Here is a 7,997-nt window from a genome sequence, read left to right on the forward strand (position 1 = left end):
TCCCTTGACCGCGGCTACGTTGGCGACTGATTGTCGCCTCGCGCCCAAGCTCATTGTTACAAATCTCGAATAAACACAATCGGATTGAATGACAATTATTTAATTATGGCTATGGTAAAATCCGGATTACAATATTACGGGATTCTCCCCAAGTTCCAAAGGAAGGCTCCGGTGTTCTTTCATCTCCGACATATATATACATATATATATATATATGTGTATATATATATGTATATATGTATATATATATATATATATAAGAGCAAAAACAAGAGCAAAGTGAATGTGGAGCGTTTGATCTTGCCGAATACGTTCTCGGCGGATGACGCATGCTGGAAGAAAGATGCACTCGGTCTACCGACGTCCGATGGATACATTGTCACGAGACCGAATGACAGTCGACGGTGAATTCGAAGGAACTCGCCTATACAGTTCGCTGGCAATCGGTTCGGTAGATCGTAGACTGTAGATCGTAGACTGTAGATCGTTGACTGTAGATGGTAGACTGTAGATCGTTGACTGTAGATCGTTGACTGTAGATGGTAGACTGTAGATCGCAGACGAGCAGATAAAAGAAAGAGTTTCTCCTACCTACGTAAAGGTAAAGAAATTTTAAATAGATAATGTCAAGGTAACTTTGTCGTATCAGATAGTTTTTAACGACTGCTTTTGTCGAAAATCGGAGGAAGCAACGGAGGAGACAAAAAACGAAGAACTGATTGGTCGAAGAGAGTTAATTAGTTTTCGCCATAATCTCCATGGCTTTAGACCATACGCGCTGGCTTAACGCACGTTTATTGCATGCAGCTGGAGCTTGCGTGTATTCTCGCGTTCTATCCCTTTTCGCTTCCTGCGGATCTCCACGGACAAGCCCTTTCGCCCGTATCCCCTCTTTCCTGTTTCGCGCAACCAACAAGCTAACTAGAGAATGTCCAGTTCTCTCTTTGTTCTCCAATCTCATGATCAACGATCGATACGTGATCCGTCTGTCTTGAATAATTCGTGAAATTTATTCTTTAATATTCGTCTGTCGTTATTGCTTTCTGTCTTTGATCGATTACGAATAAAAGGAATATTCAAATTATCGTTCTAAACAGTTGTTATACGCCACCGCGTTTTATAGCAGTAACGTTCCAGCTAAACTAATCTCATACTCGTTTCTACATATAGTATAGGAAATTTTCATTTTAATCGAATATACTTGATCTATACCATTCGTTGAAATTTTAAATCTGTGAAAAAATGGGAAAGTGTTGGGTCACAAACTAGACACGGTCAAACTACGCGTACCGTGCGATTTCCTCATCGTTTGCCGAGTCATATGCGATCGAGAAGCGAATAAAGGAAGAAATAGAAACACTCACGCGTTTATGCACAGTACCATAGACAAACGTAGAAGCGTAAACGTAAAGCGTGTATGGATATAAGCGGAAGAATTTATTAAAAAGTTTTCGTCTTCAAGAAAAAGGGAACTGGATTACTAAAAGAATATTTTTAAAAGTCGCTAATTTAAAACACTACACGCATTTAAATACATATTCGGAGTCAATGAAATTCAAGCAATGATATTACTCGAGAAATATCTGTTATATAATAGCATTGATGTACAATGTACATAGTGGCTGCTGTTCGAGGATGGGAGAAATTAATTGAACGCCAGGTAGAATAAACCGCTGATTTCACCACGTATAATAATTAATATTATTTTATTACGAAGAAGCAAATTCAGTAGAGAAAATGGTACACGATTATTTAGGAAGCTGCCGCCATCTTGGGTTTCAATGATTCCTTAATATGATTTTAATAGTCGGGAAAACACGATTCTGAACAACTTTTCTCCATACACGTAACTGCCGTTTCGACTTGTTCGACAGTTATCTTTTCATTATATAAACTAGTACGTATAAACGAAGATTGGACAAGGTTGAGCGTATTTCACGGGTCCCTTCGGATTACGCAACCGTGTACAACTCCGTATTGAAAACATGATTACCATTGATCATGTGGGTTAGTCTTTTAAATCCGGTCGCCGTGACGTTATATAGGTTTGGTTAGTAAGTACAAATATAATTACGATTCGTATCGAGCTCTAGATTTTATTACTATCGTTTGAAATTGGACAAATTTCAGCCACGATATCGAAGGATTTAATTATTCGATCGTGAAAATTGTGCCGTCGTTGAAACAGATTTTCCAAGACATTTTCCGCAGCCTCGCATATGCGGTTCAATATAAGCGAATGTCAAAGAAAGATGACCTATAGTATATACACGCGCGGTCTGATTTACCTATAGTACTGCGTTTTACTCGGGATGCTGGAATAAGCGTACCATCGTTTTTTTCTACCGCAGGATCCATGGTTGCGCGTTGACGGTTCTATATAGAGGAATAGCGAGGTATACACGGCGTTGCAGTCGCTAGACCGTTGGGAACCGTTGGGAACCGTTGGGGACCGTTAGGGGCCGTTGGGGACCGTTGGGGGCCGTTGGGGGCCGTTGGGGTCCGTTGGCCCGTGACGCAGCATAATTTACGGCATCCTCCATCTTTTTCGCTATCTCACTTTCTACAATCAGAGACGATGAAACGCAGGGAACCGCTCTGACCGTTCGAAGCCTTACGTTTCCTTACGAATACGATATTCTATATAACGTATACGATAATCTATTGGCGATTAGCGCGTGGTTGGTACAAGATTAAACGCTTTCGCGCGATGATCGTTTGGTTAGCGAGAGCGGGCGAAAAAAAGGCCGCAGTCCGGGGAAACATGGGGAAAACAAAGTCCCTTTTAGCGCGGCTACTAAAAGTGACTAGACTAAAAAGTGCTGCCGTTTCAGCAATGGGCTAAATTTCTCTTACAGGCTGCCGTACAAGACATTGGTAAGAAATGAACTGCCTGTCAAATTAATAAAGAAACGGCATATATCGATGGAGAAATGACTGGAAAAGAAATAAAATTCCAATTTCTTCGATTATTGAATACAGGAATGTCCCTTTCTCATCGTTTATATCATTTAGATAGCTTTCTAATAAGTAAATTGTTTCCAATTCATAAATTGAAAAATGTTGCGAGCGCAGCAATTCCAAAATTGATGATATTTATAAATCTGGAATAATAAAATAATGATAAGACCGGTTAATCGTTGGGTACGCTGGATAAAGTCATTCTAAAAGATATTTCACCACTCTATTTAAAGAAACCACGTACGCCCGCTTATGATAATATGTAACTTTTTATTTTTAGTAGGACATCGTAACGTTTATGTAACGCGTGTTTGTTACTCGTTGCATACTCGTATTCTCTCAAACTGTAGAAGGTACACATTATATTTACACGAGTAACTAAGCGATTCATCTGTCGCTTCTTTTAACGTCAAACAAACCGAGCTCCTGCGTCATCGATATTCAGGATTGCCGTTTCGATGCTCTCTTCAGGTCTCGTAAATCACAACCGAATTTTTCCTGCGATCCAAGTTTACAACGCGACGCAAAACGACACGATGTACACGACGACTAATATGAATTGAGATACATTGTTTCGAACTGTAGTTTTAGTTACACGGTACAGTTCTCGACAAACAGACAGCGACAGTAAAATGTTTCATAATTGATTATGTCGTTGGTCGTTGAAATTCTTGATTTCGTGAAAGTAAAATGCGCAAGGGAGTAACTAGTTGATCTCTGTATTGTCATATTATCGCAACGGAAGAATAAACGATAATTATTTCAATGAATATTCGATACCGTAGTTACGCGTCACGTTTCGTTTGCTACTTCTACGTCTGAAAAAATAAATTATTTATCGATTGAAAACAATGCACGCATTTCTGCTTCGTAGATTGCGCCATAGATTGGCATACCAGATAAAAGGTGGTTTATTATAAGCGATGAAAAGCTTTTGATCAATTTATTAAGAACAAACTGGAGGTAGTCGTGTTACGCGGTTCATAATTTATCTCTGTACCTTCTCAGCGGGTTGCTTTACAACGCCAGTAGGTAATAGTAACGACGCGTGGCATGATTGATACTTGGAGATTTATAAAAAATGGTTCACGCATATACCTGTATATGTATTAAGCTTTGACGGTGGCATTCAAATCTAGCATCCAAGTCTGGTATCCGAATATTCTTTTAACTACCTTTCTTTAAATGCATATTCCATTAACCTTAAAGAAAACTATTACGAAATACATGAAAATACATGAAATGTATAACAAGCCCGACGAGTTTATATGTTATATGAATTTTACTCAAATACCATAAAGTCGTAAAGTCGTGATAATTGCGTCGTACAAGTACTTGACCGAATCACTCTTTACGTTCATCGATGACCGATTGAGATATAGCAAACGGTATTTCTCGTTATCGAGATCGCAGCTTAATCGACGTTGAATATTTTCGAAGGTTCTGCTGGTCGTTAAGCCGTCGAACGAAATATTCGCTCGACAGAGTATGGTTGTTAGCGGATGTTACGAGCAACGATAGGTTGCGTCGAAGGAGTTATCCACCTGTATGGGAACACAGTCAGCATGGTTGTCATCGAGAATCCAATCAAGTAGGCGAGCATAGTGTGCCTCGATGATCTCAATAATAACCGACCGTTTAATTTCGATCAATGATAGATTGCTCGAATCACTGATCTTGAATCACTTGCGCCCACGAGATTCGATTTTGAATGTGTTATCGTGCCCTGTTACCCACCGCTCCGGCATTTGGAAATGATTTTCTGTCCTATTTATCTAAGAGTAAGTTTAATCACGTTAACCTGTAGTAACGAAAACTTTGTTAAAATTTCGGATATCTGAATATACTCGCATTTGATACGATATATGGATTAGTTTCAACCGACTGCGATAAGTCGTTTAAGTACGTAGCTTGCGAAATCTAACTATGAAATTGATTTCTTCGAACAAATTTTCTTCCAGATTTGATATCTTCTATCGATTACGACTCGCGACGCTTGAATAAGAAGTCCGATTCGGATTCTTCGTAACGAACGGATGTAACTTATAGTAGCTTATAGCTAGCTATTCGCGAGCAAAGTACGATCGCAGTCGTCGAGTTGTTGCATTAACACATGTACATATGTGATAGTAACGATAGATTATTTGAAAGATACGTCTACTTCTTGTGTAATTATTCACATTGCGAGGTACGTACATTGAAAATGCTACATTGAAAATAAATGAAATGGAAAGCAAATTAAAATTTCACAAAATGGAATACAAAGGCAAAACGTACGGAAAAGCAAAAGCAAAAGCAAAAAAGTGATATCGGTAAACGGGAGATATTCGGTCAGTCGATCACTCGTGACAGGGCGAGTTTTCAATGTATCATAGGGTACATAGGAAATACAGTGATTCTGAAATCTCGTACACGAGAAGTTTGTACAGGGATCACAGGATTTATCACTCGTTTAGCGCGTGTTCAAATCGCGCATCTGAGAGATGTGATATCTTTGCTGATGGACCAATCTTTAACCGAATGATGCAACAACGCAGCAAATGTCTACCATTTGCAACGCGCGCGTTTTTGTGCGTGTGCGCGTGTGTGCGCGTGTGATTTCAAAGATAATATCGATGAAAGATAGCGATGCGGGAGGCTAAAAGCGAGCCGGCACGAGAAAGCGAAAAAGGGAAACAGACAGAGAGGAGGAGAGGAAGAAAGGAGGAGAGATCTAGGTGAGTAGTGCATTCATCGTCAGTATGGAGCTTGGCATTGCCTGGCTGAGTAAGTACAGTGGCTCTGAAATGCTTGGCGATGGTCAATCAGGAATGACAAGGGTAATAAGTCGTACGTTGTCCACCGTTATCCCGGTCTGTAAGGCATTTACGTTGAGAATATATCGCGTCAGGTCGTCACGCTGTTGCAACAGTTTCTGATTTTCACGTTTTTTATTCCCTCAATATTTTTCTGCATTTTGCAGAGTCATGCGTAGATCTTTTCGTAAAATCTTCGCTTCAAGTGTACGTATCAAGGTACGTTTATATGGACGTATAAGTGTGCATATTACGAGCATGTACATTTGTCACTGCTTAGAAATAATCATATTTCGAACTGAAAGTCTTCAAAGTTAAGCCGCGCACGCACACACACACACACACACACACACACACACATCGTTTCTTACGAAATGCATAGAATGTCGAGCAAATCGCTATAAACTCTCCATAAGAAGACAGCGTTTGTAAAATTGAAGGGAATTTGTGTTTCCTATTTTATTTCGTATTATTACTTTATTTTTGATCGTATGGTTGTAAGGTGGTGATCAATCATCAATATGGTACAATCCGAATCCGAATCGAGTAGTTTGTCGTAAACTTCTTCAAAGGTATCAAACTCGTCCGATAAGTTTAGCAACTGCTGTTACAACTTTTAATATAATTTTGTCACAATATAGACAAAGTTTTATAACAGCTCTTGGAATTATTTGTTTTGTTCGTGTAATGTCTTGAATTAAAGTAAGAAATGTCGTATGTGCTATTGTTGTCTGTGGCTAATTACATTTGTTGCGACAAGATCACAAATGACGGAACCATTATGTTTTCACGTAACGTTATTTATTATCACGCATCTGATTTTCCATGATCCGTTGCTACGACAACCGTACATACATCGTACTTATCATCGGGCATTACTTTTATTATTTATTACCTTTGAAACTATCGATGCATGAAGATTCGAATAAAGTATCCTCTGTTTTATGAGCGTCATAATTGAGTTTTTATTCACAGAGATTGCTTGTTTAACAATAATAAACGAGCAAAGTGATATGTATTTAGTATTAGATAAAACTATAATATATATGAACGTAAGAACTATTCGAAACTATTTGAAAGTAGCTGCGTCATACTTTACGGCACACGGAATAACAATTAAGTGGATAATGCTTCGTCGAATCAAAAGTTGTATCTTTTATTGGCGATATAAAGCGTCTTTTATCGTACACGGCAGTACTATATCGAGGATGGTAATGTTTCGATTTCGTATATCGACCACTAATGCGATACTTAGTCATTTACTTGCCACATGTATTAACAAACGTCGAAACAAGGGGCAAATAAATTGCAGCTTTTGGCGAAATACATGCGTTTAACATTGTGAAAATGAAAAATCAGAGGCCCAAGGGAGATTTCATTGCGCCCCGTTGGCAAACTTTCGCAGACTATGAGTACCAAGGAACAGAAAGAAGACCGCCATTAAGTTCAGGAGCGAGAGAATACCCACGGAGGAAAATACCGGCACGACCCTTCTTAGGCATTTTCAATTACGTAAAATTACCTTGGGTTATTAATAATGCTGGCTGATATTTACGTTACCTGGCGCCTCGCCGCCGCCACCACGAACCACGCTATTCTCTCTTAAATATAGTGCTATGCCGACGGAAGCAAATAAAGCTTATTAGGCAGTCGCGTGCGCTGAAAATATGCACACTATCGTACCAATTTAAATCGACGCACAGCGCAGTAAGCTTGTGCCTACGCTCGCTTTTTCCAACTTCCAATTCCTTCCATTCCACTGAAACAACAACCACGTGTAAACAAAGTATAGGAAGAAGAGTAAATGTAAAATGGTCGTTCAAACAATTTTAGTTAATTTTTCCGTAACTGTACCCAAATACTTGCTTTTTATCCCTCTATGCATTACTTTGCATTACCAGATGTAGACCGATAAACATGTCCATTAAATTTACGATTAACTTGGCAATAGAATGTGTCGCGATGTAAATCGTGTCGATCAAAGTATTACTTTGAGGTTTGTTTAAATTGGTATGCATAAACTTTCCATACGTGTATAGGTCAATCGTCCACTGTTCGACTATGACGCCGGTATTCGTCAATTTCACATGTTCGCAAGAAAAGGAAAAAGGAAAGAAAAAAGGAAAAAGAAGAGAAGAAAAATGGGAATTATAGATGTCTTTCGTATAATAACCTATTGAAATCAAGACAACGCGAGGGTTTCTTTCTCGTGTGTTGCAACAATAAATAAGAAGGGCATTT

The 7,997-nt window shown here is 39.0% G+C and overlaps 1 protein-coding gene across 1 annotated transcript in view; it reads right to left on the reverse strand.

Moving 5' to 3' along the window:
* LOC122572583 (synaptogenesis protein syg-2-like) overlaps positions 1–7,336 on the reverse strand; it is a 108,880-nt gene extending 101,544 nt beyond the window's left edge. The window contains exon 1 of the mRNA XM_043737697.1: positions 7,317–7,336. The gene's annotated coding sequence lies outside the window, so the exon portion shown is untranslated. The remainder of the gene's footprint in view (positions 1–7,316) is intronic.
* Between the last annotated feature and the right edge of the window lie 661 nt (positions 7,337–7,997).

Source organism: Bombus pyrosoma, linkage group LG11 (genome assembly GCF_014825855.1).
Source record: "Bombus pyrosoma isolate SC7728 linkage group LG11, ASM1482585v1, whole genome shotgun sequence".
In the NCBI taxonomy this organism is placed as follows: domain Eukaryota; kingdom Metazoa; phylum Arthropoda; class Insecta; order Hymenoptera; family Apidae; genus Bombus; species Bombus pyrosoma.